Below are 22,814 nucleotides of genomic sequence, written 5' to 3'. Positions count from 1 at the left end.
TTTTGAGACTCAAATGATGTTCAAAAAGCCTCAAATTATTCTCAAAGATCCTCAAGAAGCCTCAATGAGCCTCAAATGAATCTATTACTCGACTATGTAATTTAAATTCGATTAGTATTATTTGAGGCTCAAAATACTTTTTTTACTCAGTGAGGCTGGATTGAGGCTTACTTGGGTTCGATGAGGCTAGATATTGTGACCCGGTATACGACAACTAAAAATTACTAGAGGGTTTGTATTTTTTCCAAAGCTAGTGTACGAATATGTATTACAAGTTCAAAGATTTTCATTCAAAGGAGACACCGGAACGACAGACTGATGTCAAGATTCACACGCGGGAGATCAGGGTTCAAATCCCGGTCAAGTCAAATAATTTTTAAAAATAAAAATTGATGCCAATACAATATATATTTCATAAATATGACTAACAATCATAATAATAATAATAATAAAAAGTTTAAAGACTAATAAAAAATTAATATTTTCTAAACTGGATAGTAAAATTTTACTATGTTAGATAGTAAATATTACTAAACATATATTCAAGTTTACTAATGCAGTTTATATATTTATCGGCATACTCAAATAATAAAACTTTATTTCTCACGATAGTAAAAATTACACAATTTTTCTAGCGTTTTAAGTTTACAATATAAATTAAGTAATTTTAACTCATGTTTTTAAGTAAAGTTCCCTATATATAAATATATATGCATGTATAACTCAATCATAATACATGTATAATTTAGCTGATAATTCGAATAAATTTTACTTTTATAATTATCATACTAATTATTACATTTATTCACGGTTATACTTTCACTATACTACAGATAAATAAATAAAATAAAAAAAAAAGTTATTATTTTATTGATATTTTTTAGATCGTTAAAAATTAAGTATTATTTATATTTATTCCAATCCGGATTTTCACTCCCACCCCCTCATGTATACTGCTTTATATGTAGTATATATCTGTACATATATATGTATACACAAGAGGCACAATGCTTCTTATATATGCGTAGGTGGTTATAATATCCAGACGGTAGAATATCGCACATATAAAATAAAAGTTGCAAGTGGACGGCGAAACAGGTCTTAAGAAGTTTAGGAGTAAAATAACTAGATAAAGAAGAATAACAAGGAGAAGGAGTAAATGAATAAGAAGAAGAAGAAGAAGAAGAAGAAGTAGTAGCTTGTGCATATGAGCACATCCATGATGCAAGTCGTGCAAGTTTAGCATCAAGGTCATCAAGGGCTGCAGCCGGCCAGAAGAATAAAGAGGGAGGTCAGCAGCACAAAGAGCATTCCAGGAGTTTAGCTTTATATGAGTATTATATATATGTGTGTATATAATGTATAGCATGCAATATATATATACTTGTTAGGCATTGAGATATAGTATATTATAGTGGATTATATATATATATGAAATAAAAAAAAGAATATAAGAATAAAAAGTTTAAGAGGTAAAAGAGGTACGACCGATTGCCCGAGAGTACACACATTACATTGCACGCACACTGCCCGTTGCGTAACAAGTCAACGGTTGTTTTCAACTTCTCTTTCTCTCTTACTCGCTGCTCTAGTTGTTATAGATGATTCATTCATGTTTTGTTGATAAATAGATCACGTATAATGCAATGGATATGAATATGACTTTTTTTTTTGTATATATCTGCGGGGGTTCGGAAAAAATTGGGTACAAAAAATTTTTTTGATCAATTACTTAAAGTCTTCATTTACTGGTTTTGCAATTTTTATACTGTCAGATCCTCAGGATTAATTTATGAAAAAAATTTTTTTTTATACTTTTATGCACTGTAAAAAATCACCGGGGTAAGTTCAAGCGGTGTAGGTGTTAAAATCGGCTGTGTTAAGTTTTAACACCGAAAGCGGTGTGAAGATAACGCCGCCGCCGGTGTAAATATTCTGTACCGGTGTTAAAATAACGCCGCCACCGGTGTAAATGTTCTAGATCGGTGTTAAAATAACGCCGCCGCCGGTGTAGATATTCTTTGCCGGTGTTAAAATATTTTACCTTGTGAATATTTTTACTTACTTGTTAATAAATGATATTTTTTATTAATTTTTATAAAGAACTGACATTTTTTGTGTTTTATAATCTTTAAAGTTAATACTCCAAGCGGACGCAGTTTACCCCGCTTTTACACCGGTTTAACACCGGTATTTTAACACCGCCGAATTACGCCTCCTACACCGGTGTAATTTCATTTTAACACCGGGTGGAATTAAAATGAGTCCATTTTTAGCACCGCTCTTTTTGAGTGTAGATGAATTTGATTGCAATTATTTTTTGATTGGTAAATTGCAATAATTGTTAAAGATATGGAAAAAAAACTTTTAGACTAACCCATTTTGCCCACAGAAGAGAAAAACAATTTTTTTTGACAGTTAAAAATTTTTAGTATTCTCTCCATTTCGCTCAGCCCTCTTTTATATGAAGAAATAGTGGATTTTATTTTATTAAAAATTTTTAATAGATTTGTATATCGACGTTCTAATTAGCAAATTGTCTAACTTAATATATGTTAGTAGATGATTCTTGCAATTTTCAGATACTAATTGTCAGAAAAAATATTATTTGAGTAACCTATAGACACAGATATTATACATATACTAGATATAGAATTGATTTTTAGATGAAAAAAAAATTTTAAATTATTTTTGGGAAGATTTTCTGTAATGGAGTTAGACAATTTGCTAATCAGAACGTCGATATATATATTTTTTTATTTAATTGTATTAATATAAGAACAATGCGGTTATTAAATTATGTAGTTGAGATAAATTTATCATAAATAATTGGATTTATTGATTATTAAACGGATGAAAGGATAAATAGATAAAAATGATTTATTACATTTTTATCTTACGCTTTCGAAATTCAATAATAATAATAATAATAATAATAATAATAACTATACTAAGTATTGAACAAAAATCATGAATTGCACAAAATTTACAACGAAATATATAAACAATTAAACGAAATTATTAAAACTAATGAGATCAATTAAAAAAAAAATTTTCATTCCTTATTTTATTAAATCTTCATATGTAAAAGTTTAAACTAATAACATATAAATATATCAATCAAAGCTCTTAAGCCGCATTATAAAAATAAAATTCATAATTACCATAAGTAATTTACCCTTCCCTCAATCTAATAATAAATGATTAATAAAAATAGCCAATAAATACTTTTTCAAATCTCGAACTCATTGCATAACATCAAGCATACTATACTATAAGTCATATTATTCAAATACCCATCCATCAATCCTCTGATAACAAATAAAACCCAAGTATTAATAAAAAAAAAAGTTAACTACACTACTTTATTACAAATAAACAAATATTAACATGTTATACATCAGTTAAATAAAGTAAAGACCAGGATTCTCAGACAGTAAACTATAATAACAATAATAATAAACAGGATCTTATTGGCGTATAACTTTGGGTTAGCAAATAAAAAAGTTTAGCTCCAGATCATTCCAGAATGGCGAGTGGAATGGATAACCCACCACCAAGTAAAGAAAGAACCGATCGTGAAAAGAAAGAAAGATAGTTCAGGACGTCTAGGCGCGACTACATATACATATACATACATATATATAAGGGGATAACTATATAAAGGTTAATACCATTGGAGCGGTGGCCGTGTGACCTTGCGTATATGCGGCAGAGTGCGTCTGGGGCGATGCGCCAGTCGTTGAATTCATCGCTTATTATATATATATACATATATATGTTTATAACAAGTGTATAACTAACAATATATGTATATGTATACATACATATATATATGTTGCGTCAAGTTAGAATGCACTTTTAAACACTTATATATCCTCCCTGTTCACAATATATATATGTATATAAATATATATACATCGATACACGAACTCGAGGCGAAGGTCCGTCGGCTGTATCGTTGCATATTTATAAATAACCTCCGGCACACGGGGAAGAAGTCAAGAGAGATGTTACTAAGTCCTTGCAAGACTTAAAACTTTTAACAGCTGCTATAATTTTTTTATTATTATTATTAACTAATAATAAGTTATACTATATAACAATAAAATTACCATATGGTATATAGTATATGATACTATTTAATTTGTTATTTATTATTAGATTTTGATAATTAAGGCAATGAAATGATTAAGGATTTAATCTGGGGGATAAATTTTTTATGTAAAAAATAAAAACAATGGATTTAAAAGCATTGGTGATCTCACGGAGGAAGAATGTGGTCCGGACGTTTGGCCTTCTCATCGAAAGTGCATCGCGCTCGTCTGATTGTAGTGTATCGACTCTACTTGGGTTTACTTTTTTTTTTTTTTTATTTATTATATTACTTCTTTTTTTAACTTATCGCGCGTTTTCTATCATATCAAGAGCGTAAGCACGTGATGTTGCGTCAAAGTAAATTCTCTAATCTAGTATGTATTTATATAGATGTATATATGTGAACATATGTATAATCTGGAGTATATGTAAAGAGAATTTCAACGGCCAATCAAAAAAACATGACGTCGGAAAACATCCTGTTAATATGAGATAACAAATAAACAAGTTTTGCTTAAACTCTCTTTGATCATATTTAGTTATAAGTTGTAATAAAAAACTGTAATTTATTAACGGGAACTCGGGGCAAAATGACTCACTGATTTAGAGACAACAAAATTTTATTTTGGTTTAATAATTTGTGTAAAATTTTTTTTACGATCATGGGCCATTTTACCTCTACAATATTAAATTTCCCACATTGTCCAGGCTGATCAACTTACCCCATTTTTTCTACACGGAAAAAAATGATGCTCAAAATTTTAATAGTTTGTAGTTTATTTTTGACTTAAAATTAGTATATTCGATACTAATATCAAACCAAGATCATTATATATTACAAAATAGCTATTATTTATATTAAAATTTGATACATATAGAAGAGCGAAATTTGTAATTTCGTATATTAAAATTAATATGAAAACGAATCGATAAATTGGTATCTACAGTTATTTATTACTATTCAAATAAACAGAAAAATTAAAAAAATTTAGCACTTATTCGATTTATGTGTATAATAAATTAATTTATAATAACGAATAAATAACATTTTATATTAATTATTAGTCAATGGGATAGAATTTATAAAATAAGAGTTAAAAATTTTCGGTATTTTTATGAGCAAAAAATCAGTATCTAGTATACTAATTTTTCATTTTATTATTTACCACTTATTCGATTTATGTATATTGTAAATTAATTTTTTAATGATGAATAAATGATATTTTAAGCTAATTATTGATCAGTGATATCGAATTTATAAAATAAAAGTTTGTAACTTTTGCAATTTTCGGCTGGAAAAATCAGTATCTAAGATAGCAATTGTTAATTTGACCAATCATTACTTTTTAATAGATGTATGCCATAAATCAATTAATTTTCACTAATAAGTCACGTATTTATATACCTTAATGTAATAATATTTACTTACTTTTTGAAGTAATTGATAGTAGTTTTTAGGAATCTACAAAAATTAGTAAACTAATTTGCATTAAGTACATAATAGTACTAATTATTAATAACAGACTCCACTTTTTACTATTATTTATTCATTTTTAACATTCTGTTTTTTCCATGTAGAAACAATAAATAAAAATTTTTTAGACAGAAAACAATTTTTTTTTTTTTTCATCTACAGAATAATATCTCATTTTACCCCTGGTCCACATTAGAAAAAAATAATTTCTGGGGGTGAGAAATTCTTTGTATTATAAATTGAAGACAAAAATATTCTTAGAACGATAAAAAATTTCTTGGCTCAAAAAACTTTTCATTTTGAACTCATAATACAAAAAATTTCTTGGGTCAAGTAAAAATTTTGTTAAGCCAAGAAATTATTTTTTTCTGTATATATATAAAATATACCCGTAGTTTTTTTCTCAATGCACTGGAAATAAATATGTATACAAGTATAAACATATGTTTATATTAATTTAAATACTTATTAACGAGACAATAAATTGATAAGAATAAAGAGAGGACAGTAGCCTGTTAAATTTATTTAACATAACGTTGACATAAGCGACGTACGTGTCGACGAACGTATTTTATTTGTAGTGCAATTATTTTTAAATATACATTGCATTACATTATTCTATCTTACACATTATATTGCATTGCGTCGTATATATTGCATCCATACATTAATACATACATACATTATTGTGAGAAATAAACAGAGAGGGGGAAAAAAATGTGAGAAAAAAAGCAGTTATTAAATGCTTATGATTATGATAGAGCAAGGTGCAATGGCTTTACTTGAACGTGTTGAACAAACAGCGGGCGAGTCAAACCCGCCAAGGTCACCCGGGTAATGTCCCGATGCCCCCTATGCAGGACGAATTCAGCAACCCACGTATTGGATGTGTGTGTAAGCAAAACACTGATACATATGATGAGAACACACCCAATTACAATACGACTCGGGTGATTTTTTGGCTGGCAGATAAGAGTGGGAGCATAAAAGTGTTGTCTCATTCTTGATAATATTTCGTCATGCGCATCTTTTTAGTGATGATGCAGTAATACGACTCGCGAATCCGTGAACTTGAGATTTTTAAACGGTGGTAGGGAGAATCGCGATGTGTGTGATGGAGAAACAAAGAACTAGTTAGGCTAGGTTTGGCTAGTTTCGCTTTTATTTATCATTTTTTTATGCTACTTTTTTGTCTACAGTATACTTATTTTTATTTTTATTTTTTTTTATTCTTCTTTTGGTTTCTTTTTATTTAGTTTTGTTATTTTACTCTACTCGTCTCGGCTTCTTGAGCTGACTGGTTCGAATCGACCGAGTGCTATAGGATAATGGAGGAATTATTAGTCGGCAGGTTGGGGATAAATGAAAGAGAGAGTATAGAAGCGAGAGTGAATAACTAACATCAAGATATAATACGAATGAGGATTATGCAAGTCGCGAATAACGATAAGCAGATCCTTTGTGTCTATAACTGCGTGTGTAAAGATCAACGCCGGTTATGATCATCGTTGACTAAGTTTTAACTAACATTTAAAATTAAATATTTTATGTTACAAACTGTATAAAAATAATCAACTGATAAATTTATAAAGATAAAATAAAAATGCTTTAATATTTAATATGACGTTCTTATAAATTTACACTCCATTCAAATTTGTTTTATTGATGTAATTAATTTTTTATTTCGATTCTTATTTTTATTTATATTAATCATTAATGATTAATTTAAGTCTAATAAAGAGTCATTAAAATTTATAAATAATTAATAGCTTCACTGTCTTAATTAATAATTTTTCCTTTTTGTTTATCTATTTTTTTATTGATGATTTATAAAATAGACTAAATTTTATTACTGAATGAAAAAAAATTTCTTTACTTTTAAATGTTCGTTTTTTTTAACTTCCCGCGATGAAAATTAAAAATTTTTTAAATAAAGGGAATTATTGGTTTTGGTTAAATTTTGAAATTCAAGTTTTCATCAGAATTTGAGATTTTGAGATCGTAGGAAAATATTTAGATTTCCGTGGGTTTGTGTGTTTTTGAGCTCGAAAAGCTCAAAAATTTAGAAATTATGACATTTTTTATGTCTGTGAGCTCGAAAACTTCGGGAAGTTTCGGGGTTGGTCGAGAGTCACCGTTTTTCAGATTTTTAAATTTTGAAAATTATTATAGGGTCCGAGGGGCAAAACGGGTATAGGGAAAAATTCAACTCAAAATCTTTCTCATTATTTTGAATTTTATTTTACGAAATAATTAAATTAAAAATTAATGATAAAGATTTTTTAACCTTCAATATATAAACCGTTGATTTAAAATATATATTTTTTTATCAAAGATTAAATTCTTCGAACAAAAATATCAACTGATAATTATTTAAGTAAAAATTTTAATTAAATTAGCAGAAATAAATTTTGAAATTTTTTTTTAAAACTTCACCTGATCAAATTTACCCCATGATATTTATTTTGCTTCTCCGTACATTTTTTTTTTAATTTCAAAGATCTATTGTGTCTTTTTTAAATTCCATTTTACAAAAACAAATTGATCGGCCCATTTTACCCTCTAATTTCTATTATAGGAGATCGTAGAGGAAAATAAAACCATTTGGAGTGAAAAAAATCAATTTTTTTTCAAAAAAATTTTTATCTACGAAATTACAGTAGAATGGGGCAAGTTGGCCACCTCAAGATATGCAGCCAAAATTTTTTCTACTATTTATTTGATGATCAATTAACAAAAAAATAAAACTCCGGGGTAATTTGAACAAGTTCAGAAAAAAAAATTTTTAATTAAAAAACTTCCCTAATGATGTCTCATTTTACCCCAAGTTTTTTTTACATAAAAACAAAATAAAAAAAATATAAATGTAACAAGATAAGAATAAAGAAAATGAAATTATTACATATATAGCTAGCGATTCATCGACCTTGGCGTGACTCTAGAAATTCGCGGAGCTTGCGGGGTCGTTGCCCACACTCTTGGTGGCAGTGGCCAAATTATTTCAGTGAGGGTATACTCACTTTTACTCTCACTCTTACACTCCACCTCGCTTACCCTCATGTCATCTCTACTCTACTCTCTGATTTATATATACATCCATATATAAATATCCATAATATATGTGCGTATTTCAAAACTTATAACCTTGATGCCGTCGTCGTCGTAGTTCTTTGTTCACTTATCCTCGCGTTTTCTTGTACATAATACCGTTGTGTCCATTGCATACAATCCCGACTCATTTAATGCATCAACAATTTAACGTATATTTAAAAGCCATTATTCAAAATTAATACTGTCATAATACCAACAAAAAAAATAATTGGATGTAGATCAAGATCATCACAAAGCTTACGACCAACTATGCATCAAGGCTTCAGTAAATGCTTTTATCACATACTAGTACTATTCATTCCATTATATTCTAATAATACTATCATTTAAATTATTATCTAAACACAAATATGTAACATTGTTATTACACTGCATTACATTATTTTATTTTATATACTTATTATATGAGACTTTTATACTTATATATAAGTATAAAAAGAGCGGTATTAAAATGAAATATCGGGGTAGGCGGTGTTAAAATACCGGTGTTAAATTGGTGATAAAAAATTCCACGTATAGACATTAGAAAAAAAATATTACACCGAAAAAAATATAAACATTTAATGAATATTATCTGGAGGAAATTTCAATTTTGCTGTGGACTTATTTAAATAATTATTGGTGTTATACGCAATTTATTTAAAAATTACAGAATTTTACGACCTCCATTTCAATCACCGATAATTTAATTAAGTACAAAAATTAAAAACAAACATTAAATAATAACAAGAAAATAATTTTATCCAATAAAACCGTGATTTGTTCATTTAATTTAATTTAATTAATTAATAAAAATACTGTGTTAACTGTAGTGACCGAGTAAGTAAAAATATTTACAAAGTTAAATATTTTAACACTGGGAAATTTTTTTGACACCACTGAAAAAAATACTCGGTAGCAGCTACCTATTGGCAGACGGTAGCCACTACCGATTATTTTTTGGTAACCGCTACCGATTATTTCGGTACCAGTTACCTAATTTTCGGTAACAGCTACCGATTTTTTTCGGTAGCTGGTACCAATTCCAATCACTAACAGCTACCGAAATAATCGGTAGCTGTTACCAAAAATTAATCAGTAGCAGCTACCGATTATTTCGGTAGTTGCTACCAATTGCCAATCGGTAGCTGCTACCAATTATTTTTTTCAGTGCAGTAAAGAATATTTATACCGTTTGCGGTGTTATTTTAACACCGCTTTCGGTGTTCAAATTTAACACCGAAAATTTTAACACCTCCACCGCCTGGACTTACCCCTTTTTTTTGACAGTGTACTTAAAGAAATTTTTTTTTCCAAATACGGTTTTTAAAGATTTGTATCTCACTATTGATTCTGCGTAATTTTGGGTAACAATCCCAGTTTGACGTCTCTACAACTGACTATATTGCAAATTTTTTGTTTTCTGGGTTGAATATAATAATTTAACTTTCCCGACCCTCTCTTCATATCAATAATAATTATCACGATGACTCTATCATATCGTAATGTGCATTTTTTTTGTTACTTAAAATACATATAAAATTGAAAAAACTGATTACGATTATCTTGTATCGTTATCAAGATTTATAAGTGGGTTTAAGACGGATGCACCGCCGGAATTTAATGACGTGTCGCAGGAAATGATTGTCTACTTAATAAATAAAAATAAAAAACAATAAATCCTATAAATAAATTATCGTTTTTCTTTTTACATATATATGTCTTTAAATAATTATATATTTTAAATGCAATTGCATAATTAAGCTTCCAGTTGTTTGAATAATTAATAGGTATGTTAATTAGTAAAACATGAATACTAAAATATTATTTATTATGAGTGTATTTTTAAACTGGGGTACGATAGAGTTTTCATGACATCCGTTTTCAAATTTATGACTAAAGAAAAAAAATTATTTAATTGATAATTTATATAATAATCAATAAATATATATATACTGTAAAAAATTTTCAGAGTGAACACGGAGTGAAATTTTCGTAGTGAAATTCTTTTTGTAGGGAAGTTCATTTCAACATTCAAACTTCGGATCAGAGTTGATGTGGATTAAAATAAAAGTCACATCACTCTGAAATTACTCCTCTAAAAAAAACTCCCTATTTACTCCTTATGCGGTCATATATTTTTTAAACTCTAGGACTCCGAGTGACAAGGGATTTACTCCCGATTTTTCCCAGTACATATATATACACAGATGGTTTATTATTTAATTATTATCATAGTATATATTTATTCTGTGTTAAAAAATATGAGAGATTGAAAACGATGTAATAGAGTTGCAATGAGTCCATTTGTTATCAATAGATTACAGCAGTCATTGCGTTACTTATAATACTCATATCATATGTAATATATATGTGTATCAGAGACATGAATATGAGGCGTAACCATAACGTCCCGACATGAGACACGAGTCGCTAGATGGATACGACAGCAAGAGTTGATGACCTATGTCTTCCCGGGAGTTATTTCCGTCTCAGTGATTTCTCTCGACATATCCATGAACGTCCCACATGATTCTATTAAAAATAATAATGTCATTAACAATCTTTTTACCCTATTTCAAAATAAGCTGTCGGAAATATACGCTGGTTAAAACTCAATGCCAAATATTACTCTTTTTTTTTTTTTGGACTTTAACTTTACGTGAACAAGGAGTTTAATTTACATTCGATCCGGCAGAAAAAATTTTTCGATTTAGTTAACAAGCGATTTTGAATATTTACAATTTACTGAGCCGGTCTATCAATAATTTATTACGCAAAATTTTCCCCGTATGAAAAAAAAAATATATGGTTAAAATATATAAAATCATATATGTTTGCAACAAAAAATATGTGATACATTATATTGTATATTATAAAAAATCATATAGAGATTTTGGCCGATTTAATATGAAATTATATACAGTAGTAAATATATGTATTCCATATATGTAACATGTGTTTTTTATATTAAGCTATATATACATTTACAATTACCTTATAATACATTGTATTGATATATTTCCTTTTATATTCAAAAAATATAAAATGAAATATATGGTAGCATATAATTTATATTATACATGGCACCATATATTTTTTTTGTTAGATTTGAGCATATATTTTATTCGGTGTATGTATATGTATATGGGTTATATATATTCGCATCAAATTAACTAATTTTGAAAATTATAACTGCAATTTAAAGAGTACATGAAAAATTAGATCTAATTTAATTGGAGTTGGTCATACGAATAAGAAAGTTTTCTTTTCCATACACAATATAAATATATGTTTTTATATATGACCAGAATATATTTTTCGTATATGATAGAAGTATATATTTTGATGTATGATAAAAATATAGTTTTCGTATATGACGAGAATAAATATTTGCATATATGATAAAAATATATTTTTTGTATATAATTGACATATATATACTTATATATGCTAAACATATATGAACTCGTATATGATGAATATTAAATTTTTTAATATAATAAAAAATATATCAGAAAATATAGTTAAATTGGCCACATATATTTTCTGATATTTATCATATATTTTTACACATAAGTTATTTTCATACGGGTCATATATGAAAAAATGACCATTGCTGTTAACAATAAATAAGTTAGTGACGTTTATCTATCATAGGTGACGTAATAACTAGATATGACTACTGATTTTATTTTTTAAACTTGATAAGATGAAAAGAGAAGTTTTTATTTTAAAAAATAATTTTTTCTAAATATTTATAGGGGTAAGATGGATACTCGTTATTTTTTTTTAACTTTAAATTGCAATTTATTTTAATAATTGAAAAAATGGTAAATTATAAAATTCAATTTTTTTATGCGCGTAATCAAAATTTTATGAAATTTTGTAAAAATAAAATTTGATTTTTTTTAATTTTTTGATCCGACCCCTCCTATAAATTTTTAATATATTGAGGAGCGAAACTTTACGACCGTCAAATATCATAAGAAAAATATAATTCGATGTAGTAATTTAGCCGGTAATAAAAAAAATTGGCTAATTTATTAGCAGGTTATAAAAATAGTCAGACAACTAATAAACATGTTTTCATAAGAACAAAATCCAATTTAAATATTTTACAATAAAAAAATTGAGATTAAACGCAAGAAATAAATTATTTTTTTGATATAAATATATGTAAGATAATTTTTTTGCTGACGCATTACAGACAAAATTTTTTTAGAAAAATATAACGAGACGTTCGGAGACGACCTTGCTTTGTCACTGACCTGTCCTAGGTATTGCTATCTCGTTTTTTTGCTCATGCGTATTTTAACCCACTGTAATCTTTTATAAAACATTATTCTTGCTTACCCGAATCCAATAACTTTTTCCCCTCCAATTTATATATAAATATAAATACGTATGTTATACATACATTTATATAAATGTAAAATATATTTATTACTAGCATTATGGTACCACATAATTTTTATAAGATAAAATAGTTCTTTTTTCATAAGAAAATCAAAATTTGAACTGTTGGCATTTAAACTCTAGGGGTGGGACAGGTAAAATAGGACCGCTAAAAAAATAATGGTTTTTTTTTGCACAGAAATACGGGAATCTTTTTTTGACTTGTTTTTGAAAAAATTAAATCGAATTTCAAATTATCAAAATACAAGAAACGAAATCAAAAAGGTCCACCAAAAAAAACCTGAAAAAATTAAGAAATAAAATTTTAAGGCACTCAAAATTTATGATCCTGGTTAGCAGACAATTAACAATTTTCCTTTTGATGTGGGAATTTGCCGCCTCAATTTTAAAACCTTTTTCAACCTAACTCGCCTGAAATTCGGGTAAGGAGTGAATTAGGGTTTAGTTTGAAGTTTAAAACTCTGTTTCATCCTAGTACGCCTTAAATAAGTTCGAAAAAGAAGTATAATTTTATTTATAATTTTCTTGTATTATTTATAAATTTAGTGGAAAAAATGTAGGTCACGATAACTAGGGTCTAACCGGGTTTGAATTAAAACCCTCTCTCAACCTAACTCATCTGGAAACGAACATGAGTAGGGCCAAAAGAGAGTTTAAATTTAAAACCTTGCTCAACCTAACTCGTCTAAAAACGAACGTATGTCGCTACTGGAGTGAAATAGGGTTTAATTTCAATGGAGTTCTTTATCTTCTAAAACCCATTTCACCCTAATGTACAGACTAAAAACTATACGAGGTTGAAACAGAGTTTATAAACTTATAAGTTAAAAAAAATTTCGACTCGAGCATGTAGAAAATTTAAAAAACTATAGGTGCAATTTTCCGAAATATATATTTTTTTTTAGATTTATCGTTTTTAAAAAAATCCAAGACGTCACTAGACATCGGCTAATTTCATTATCATCAAAATTGTATCAACATGATGGTAAAAGTCATAAATGACCTCGACAAACAATTTTGAAAAAATAAATATTTTTCACCAAATTTGTGTCATTGTCCGTTTTGCCCACACTCCTGTTCTACCCACCCTGCCCCTAATAAATATAAATATATTTGCAGACAACTGGAGACAGTAAAAGACAAAAGAAAAAAAAGAAAATATGCAAATTGAATATTTAAAAATTAAAAAAACTTGCATACTTGACCAATGAATGCTCTTTTGTGATGCTACGAGTCACTAAATCGTGTTTATAAAAGATCAAAAGACGTTGTAAAGCCTTGTATATTATCTTGAGAAAAAGTTAAGTGTTGAATTTATTATTTTCATAAAGCTGTAGTTAATTTATTTACTTAATGGCATTTAAATAAATTAACAAAGAAAAAAGACAAAATATTAATATAGTAAAGTTACATTTCCTTTTATTTTAATTTGAGTCGAGTTGATGATAATTTTATTGTTGCACTAATCAAACATATTACGAGCGACGTACTTGACACGATGAATGTCTAATTTATTAAGTCAGGTGAACATAATCAGTCAAGCAAAACAGAGAAACACGTTTAGTTAAACTTAAATCCAAGTATCAGTTATGTTATTGCCTGACGGAAACAGTGTTCGAGTCATTATATGGATACTTCGGAAACAAATAACATTGTTATTATTTCTCTACTGTAATAGTGATAATAATGATAACAATAATAATAATAATGATATTAATGTCTTAATTAATGACTTAGTTATCGAAGCTCTTCTACGTCTTGAACTTACTAATGATCAAACTTTGAAAATTTACTCGACTAAATAATTTAAAATTCATTAATTAGTTTAATAGCGAACGCGCTAGATGAATATTTTGTTTCAATTATTAATTGACGGCAATTTTGTTAGTAATAGGTAATTTTATTATTCTGTTTGCGCAGCTCAATAATAAAACTTGTTCTAAAGAATCGAAATTACGGTGGATTTAATTGTGGAATTCTTTTTTTAATTAATAATTGGCGGGTCCAAAATTAGGGCAGAGAAAACAAATTTTTTATTATTGTTTCTATAAACTTTTTATGAAAACATTAATAAATTGTGGGAACGTATGTACAGTAATCGACATAATTATAAGTATAAGTAAGAGTAATAAAATTAATTTTTAATTTTGGTGTTAACTGTTGGCTTGTTCTTACATTAGTATGTATGTAAACACGATTTACTCCGGAATTTCTAATGAATTGACAAATTTTTTTGCGTGAGCTCTAGATTATTGTAAAGCAGATCCCTGTAAAAAATTTATATTCGAACCCTTGTCACTTAATTTAAACTTATAAATTAATGAATTATTTGATAGTTTCACGTGGGTAATTAGTACCTTTGTTTTAATTTTTTATGAAGCGTAAGCCATAGAAAGTAATTAAAATTTTGTAATAGTCGTATGTAAATTAGCGATTGATAAAACAGAAATTTTGATCAATTAAAGAAAAAATTTTTTGCGCACCGCGAATGCGAAGCGCAACTTTCGCTTTAAATTTTTTCGCTCATTTACTGACATTAAATCTCATTTATTATTTATATACTACACTAATATAGAACAGCAAACCCACTTTTACACAGGGGACATTCTAATAAACGAGTCTCGCACAATTTAAGGTCAGTTTGATTGTTTATTCATAATGAAAACTTTAATTTGTTTTTTATTTTCATTGAAGACTAGTCCGTTCGTATGTACGCGGCCACGGAATCTTCCGAAAGACTCAATAAATTGTCCTGGTTTTTTAAAAATTATATTTAGATTTTTGAAGAAGAGAGCTCTACCCAACATGACTACTGTAATCCGTTTCGTTTAATTAAAATAAATATATCAAGTCTAAAACAGACGACTTGTTGCAATCTAAGCTGACATATTTATATTTTTGGCTGTTTTTGCTTTCTACCGCACACAAGCAGCAGCATTGGCGTGGCAGTAGTACAAAAAATGGCGACTTTTAAGAAAAAAAGGCGGGTCATTTAAAAAAATTTAATCACTCAAAAAATATCACAGATTCCTTACTTGATATTTAAGTAAATCAGTATAAAATTAAACTATTCTCAAATAATAATTAATTAGTACTTTCTTATTAACTATTAAAATTTCATGATATTATTTAAACTAAAATTCCTCTGTTCTTAAAATAAAGTTCAAGTTTAAATAAAATTATTTATAAAATATTTTTATTTATAACTCAACTTAAAATTATCATTAAAAATGATGAACTATAAAATTATTTAATTAATTAAATATTATCTCTTAACGTCAGTAATTTTTTTTAGAAAGTTTAAAAAAATAAAAACATAATCGTATTCAGATTTTGGAAAGTAAATTTAAAAAAAAATATAATTATCATTAATTTAATTAACAATTAAATAATTTGTCTTAATTAAATTTTTATAAACAATAATTAAATATCTGGGTTATCAAATAATATTTCGGTTAATTCAAAAAAAAAATTAAAGAATAAAAAAAAAAATAAGTCAATTGTAAAATTATGTCACTGGCGTAAGGTCATTGTACTTAGCCGAAAAAAAACGTGCCGGAACCACAATCTAGAAAGTAGTCGATTGCCCCCCTTGGAATTTGGCATTGACAGTGAGGATTCACGCAGCCTCGAGAATAAAGTCACGAGAAATGAAAGGCCGTATGTATATACACATATATATATAATAATAATAAGAATGTGAAATACTCTGTAATACAGTTCACCATCATCTCAAGTGTACTTTATTCGAATGTTCCAGTGAATGAGGTAAAAGTATGAGATGTAATAGGTTACAAACCAAGAGCTGAATAAAGACAACCATATATATGTATATATATATAGAGTTTTAGAGTGAAAGTTTAGTTGATGTGTTCCACAAGAGAGAATTCGTTACGAAGGAACGCACAGTCAATGGCCCAATATCATTTACATTTTCTTTTAACTACATATTTTTTTATTAAACTCATACTCAAAATCGATATGTAAACATCATATATTAAAATATATGACTCTATTTACAATATGTTATCATGATCACAAAATGCATAATTTTTTAATTCATAAATTGTATCACTGTGAAAAATCATAAGTGTGAATATAGCAGACATCAGACAATTTTAAAACTATAAATAAATATGATACTGAAGTTAGCAGACGTCTGACAATTTTTGAATTTTTTTAAAAACGATTAACTAGAAAATAAAAATATTTTGAAAAATTGCACCTATAGTTAAATTTTCTACGTGTGTATTTTTTTTTTTTTTGTAATTTATTTGTTGAAAAGAAAAATCCGAAAATTTGTAACTGTCTGCTAACTTCAGGATCGTAAATAAATAGAGTAAATGATTAAAAAAATAATATTTATAAAAAATGCACTTACTAATTTCAAAATTTCTTAAATGCGCATTTTTTAAAAATTTTATTTTATTAATTATTTAGTCTATTTATTAATCATTTTAAATTTGTGTGATGTCTGCTACATTCACACTCATGGATAATTTCATATAAATTTTGAAATAAATTTTAATTTTAATTAAAATTGACTCACCATTTGCTGTTTTTTTTGTCACGATGTCTTCGATGACAGCAGAAAATTATTCATTTCGTCAAGGAATCGAAGACAAAAGGGCACTAAATACTTGTCCATTTACTTTAAATTTTTATTTTCACTTTTTAAATAAAACTTCACTCACGATTAAAATTAAACTTCGCTTTTAATGCAATAAAACTTCGTGATTCTAAAGTTAATCGAGATCTAATAGTTTTTGGATTTTCTTTGAACCAATAAATTGTAAACGAAAAAAAATATTTGAAAAAATTACACCTATACATTTTTGAATTTCCTATACATGCATTTTATAGCTTTTTTTTTTTTGTCATTGATTTGTTGAAAAAAATAAACCCGAAAATTTTAAATTGTCAGCTAACTTCAAAATCATAAAACTTCACTTTCTATTAAAAGAAAACTTCACTCACTATTGAAATAAAACTTCACTTAATTATTCACTTACTAATCAACTGACTGAAAAAAAAAATAAAATCGAATTCCGCGATTGTTAATTATCGATTACACAAATTTAAATATCACGACACTTTATTTTTTATATCGAATCGAAACTTAAAATTTCAAGTGAAAAAATGGCGGAATATTTTATAATGGCACAAAATTTAATGATACTGAAGTTAGCCGACGTCTAATAATTTTTGGATTTTTTTTTAGACAATAAATTATTAAAAAAAAAATATTTTAAAAAATTGCACCTGTAGTTTTTTGAATTCTCTACATGTGCATATTTTTTTTTTTATTTTTTTTGTAATTTATTTGTTGAAAAAAAAATTTAAAAATTATTAGACGTCGGCTAACTTCAGTATCATAAAATTTAAACCAGAAGAAAAAAAATTAATATTTGCAATTTTTAAACGAGTGTGAATGTAGTAGACATCAGATAAATTTAAAATTCGAATTAAATAGAGTAAATAATTAAAAAAATAATATTTATAAAAAATGCAATCATTAATTTGAAAATTTTTTAAATGCGCATTTCTATTTATTTATAATTTTAAATTTGTCTGATGTCTGCATCATTCACCCTCATATTTTTAATTCAAAAAAAAATTAATCATTTGAATAGACGTTTAAAATAACAAAAAATAAATTGAGCTGAGGCTGAGACATTTAAATATAACAGAGATAGAAATGCAATAGAAAATTTTAGACAAAGAAATTCCAAGAACTCTAGCCCGCCATTTTTCCACGAAATTATCGATCAACTCTTGACTTCATTTACTCGTTGAAAATAAAATAAAAAAAAAAAACATCTTTTACTTTTATTCACTGCACTAAACATTCACTAACACATTTATTTTGTCACTTCTACTTATTTTTATTCCGGTATTTTATTTTTTGTTTTACAATGATCGATCCATTGTTGCCCAGCATTTTTTTTAAACACTATATTATAACTTGATTATAATTAAATAATAATAAATTATGTCTTTAATTTAAAATAAATGTCAAAATATTAATTAACAAATTTATTTAATTAATTATTGATTTAATTAGATCAAGTAAAATTACCGGAGATGTCAACAATGGCAATGATGAAGCACTAATGGGCATCAACATGAAGTTGGCTCGAGCTTCATCATTTTCACGGTCACCCATTGGTTTAAATTTTTCAAAATCGATTAGTTTGTAAACCAATGAAATTTAAAAAATTTAAAACCGCGCAGTGACGTATGGGTAAATTTTAAATTAGGGGGAGGTAAATTTTGATGAGAACTCAGACTCAGTGTTCGGTGCAGTGTCGATATCTTGAATTCGGTTATTAATTTTTTAAAATTCATTGTAATTTGAATACATTAAAGTGTCAAGTGAAAAGTGTTTAGTTTATTTGTGATAATAGTGAAGTGATTTAAGTAATTTTGGGTCATAAATGAAGTGAGTGGTAGTGAAAAATTTAAAAAAAAATAAAAAATGGTAATAGTGAGTGTTGGTGTCGGTGTAAAAATTCATGAGTGTGATGTAGCAGACATCAGACAAATTTAAAATTATTGATAAATCGAGTAAATGATTGATAAAATAAAATTTGAAAAAATACGCATTTAAAAAATTTTGAAATTAGTAAGTGCATATTTTAAAAATATTATTTTTTAAATAATTTATTTATAATTTTGAATTTATCTGATGTCTGCTACATTCACTCTCATAAATCCTGAAGTCAGTAGACAGTTAAAAATTTTCGGATTTTTTTTTAACAAATTAATTACAAAAAAAAAAAAAACAAATATGCACATGAAAATTAGAAAAACTATAGGTGCAATTTTTTTTTTTTATAATTTATCGTTTTGAAAAAAATATTCAAAAATTATCAGACGTCCGCTAACTTCAGTATCATAAAAAAATTTATTTAAATTTGAATGATACTGAAGTTAGCCGACGTCTAATAATTTTTTGATTTTTTTTTAAACAATTATAAAAAAAAAGATGATCCTGAAGTTAGCAGATAATTAAAAATTTTCGGATTTTTTTTCCAGCAAATAAATTACAAAAAAATCAAAACTAAAAATATGCACTTGTAGGGAATTCAAAAAACTACAGGTGCAATTTTTTCAATTTTTTTTTTTTTTAATTTACCGTCTAAAATAAAATCCAAAAATTATTAGACGTCCGCTAACTTCAGTATCATAAAAAAAGTATTTGAAAAAATTGCACCTGTAGTTTTTTTAATTTTCTGCATGTGCATTTTTTTATTTTTTGTTTCTTTTGTAATTGATTTATTGAAAAAAAATCCGAAAATTGCTAATTGTCTGCTAACTTCAGGATCATAAATTTGAACGGACTCCAGTGTCTTGTGGGTAATTTAAAATTAAGGGAGGTTAGTTTCACACTTCACAGTCTAGCGTAAGCATTTTGGGGTCAGTCATTGTCACTTTATTTAAATTTACTGTTATCGAAATAAATAAGACATTTAATTAGAGTATTCAGTAAAAATTGTGTGTGTGATAGTAGTAAAGTAAGTAAATTATTTTTAGTGCGTGAGTGAAGTAAGTGAATTTGAAAAGTGAAAAAATTTTGAAAAATGCTAGTGTCTATCAGTATAAAGTCAAGGTTCGTGTTTTATTCTTTACTGGGTCGTAAATAAATTCAGAGATGTCAGTAAGTAGTTAATTTGATAATTAAAGTGATAAGAATAAATTTTTTTTTTTAAATTCGAAATATAAAATAAAAATGGCGATGATGTAGCACTAATGGAGAATAAAATGAAGTTGGCTAGAGTTGTTACAAATTTGAGTGGGCCAACCCAAAAGCTTCCCGCTCTTTTCGAGCTCAAAAAACTCGAAAACGTTTTGATTCGGAAATTTTTTGAGTTTTTCGAAATAAAAAATATTTATTGTGTTGATCAACCAAAAAAAATTCATTTTTGTCGTACGGCAATCGAAAGGGTTCATCAAGATTTAAATTGGATCAGATTTCGAAGTCGATCGGTCGAATAGTTAACGAGTAATACGAGCAATAGAACTAAAAAAAATTATTTTTCATAGAACTCATAAAATACTTGTCCGCATTGCCTTAAAATGTAATCAGTAATCCACACACACACACACACACACAGACAGACGCACACACACACACATCCGGAAATAGTCGGAATAGCTTCCTAGGACTTTAAAATGTCAAGATCTGATGAAAACTCGATTTTCGAAAATCGGACTGAAATCAATAACTTCCCGCCATGAAAATTTTAAATTTCCATGGCGGGAAGGTAAAAAATGCGTACATAAAGTCCTTTCACTGCCTCATTATAATCCAATTAACTCCCGTAATTTTTCCCAAACAAAATTTTATAAAAAAAAAAAATGAACAAATTTCGAGTGTTTATAAAACATAAAATATTGTTTCGAGTTCTCTCTTGTAAATAAGTGTGAACAAGTCATAGTGTCAGTGGCCTTGCTTTCTGCGACCTACTTTCCCATTTAGTGTCTCGCTATTTCTTTAATACACCAATTACTATTTATGATAATTAATAATTAATCAACAATATTATTATTATTATTATTATTATTATTATCATTATTTTTTATTTCTCAAATAAATACATTATTAATAAATACAATATTTTCTTTATTTAAATAAAAAAGAAATTGAGAGGTCACTTACATATATATAGATATATGTATAAATATATATGATATATAAACTCTCGCTTACATAAACTCTTAACTCGGAACTACTGTATACTATAGAGAAGGCCAATGTCCTGAGTCTGTGGTAATAAGACGTAAAGCATGAGTGCTTGTTACATATATGTACACATATATATATATATCATTCGTCGATTTATACTCTCCCCTAATAATGTAATCCGGGGAGAGGGCGCTACTATATTATTGTACACATTTATATATAAATATACATACATATATATATATGTTACTTAAACATCCGACAGGACGTAACAAATGAACGCATCCGTTAAAGATGTTGCCAATTGTTTATCATATTTATACACCCAACATATATGTAATATATACCCCATGTTCATAATTATTACCGAGTCATACAGATGAAATTAAAAAAAAAAAAGGCGCTCGAAATTTGATGCTTTTATTTATAATTCAAAATTACTTAACAATATGATTGAGTTCTTTAATAATAGTTATAATAAAGTAATTATTGTGAGGGGTATAGATACCGAGGATGTATGAGAAGAAAACCCGTACTTTCGAATGCACAAATGCACTTACTTGGAAACTTTCTTCGGAGATGCGAGAGAGCGCTCGCGAAAGCGTTCCTTCATACGTAGATACGTATGCCCGTAGATTTGTTACCTTGTAAGTGTATTTCATAACTAGTTAACGTTCCACAACGAGGGAAGAGCGAGCCGACACTTGAGCTGTTGATAATTTAGATAATTATAAGTATATATCTATGATGCTTATTGATAATTAATCAACAAGTAGTCATTTTTTTTTCAAGCGAATTGTTTTTTATAATTTCCCGGGCTGCTGTGAAATGTTTCAAGTCTAGACCAAATTTTGAAAAAATATTTTTTAACAGTTTTCTGTATACAAGAATATTTTTTTAAAAATCATCAAAATCCGGAGTGAATGGGGAGCGGACGACTGCAAAATTTACTCCGAAGAGGAGTTTAATTTAAAATTAAAACTCGGGGTCGGAGTGGAATTCACTTCTAAAAATGGTTCGTTTTAAAATTAGACTTCGAATCGG

General features: G+C 27.3%; 1 long non-coding RNA gene across 2 annotated transcripts in view; it reads right to left on the bottom strand.

Annotated features, from left to right (window-relative positions):
* Positions 1-22,410, bottom strand: part of LOC130671785 (uncharacterized) — a 122,414-nt gene extending 100,004 nt beyond the window's left edge. The window contains exon 1 of one of the 2 annotated variants that reach the window (XR_008990574.1): positions 22,331-22,410. This is a non-coding gene — a long non-coding RNA (uncharacterized LOC130671785). Of the gene's footprint in view, positions 1-17,630; positions 17,732-22,330 lie in introns of those variants that run through there. The other variant, XR_008990573.1, reaches the window with a different exon arrangement.
* Between the last annotated feature and the right edge of the window lie 404 nt (positions 22,411-22,814).

This window comes from Microplitis mediator, chromosome 7, assembly GCF_029852145.1.
Source record: "Microplitis mediator isolate UGA2020A chromosome 7, iyMicMedi2.1, whole genome shotgun sequence".
NCBI classification, from domain to species: Eukaryota; Metazoa; Arthropoda; class Insecta; order Hymenoptera; family Braconidae; genus Microplitis; species Microplitis mediator.
Note: the sequence above shows the minus strand (reverse complement) of the source record. Positions and strands in the feature narration are given on the sequence as shown.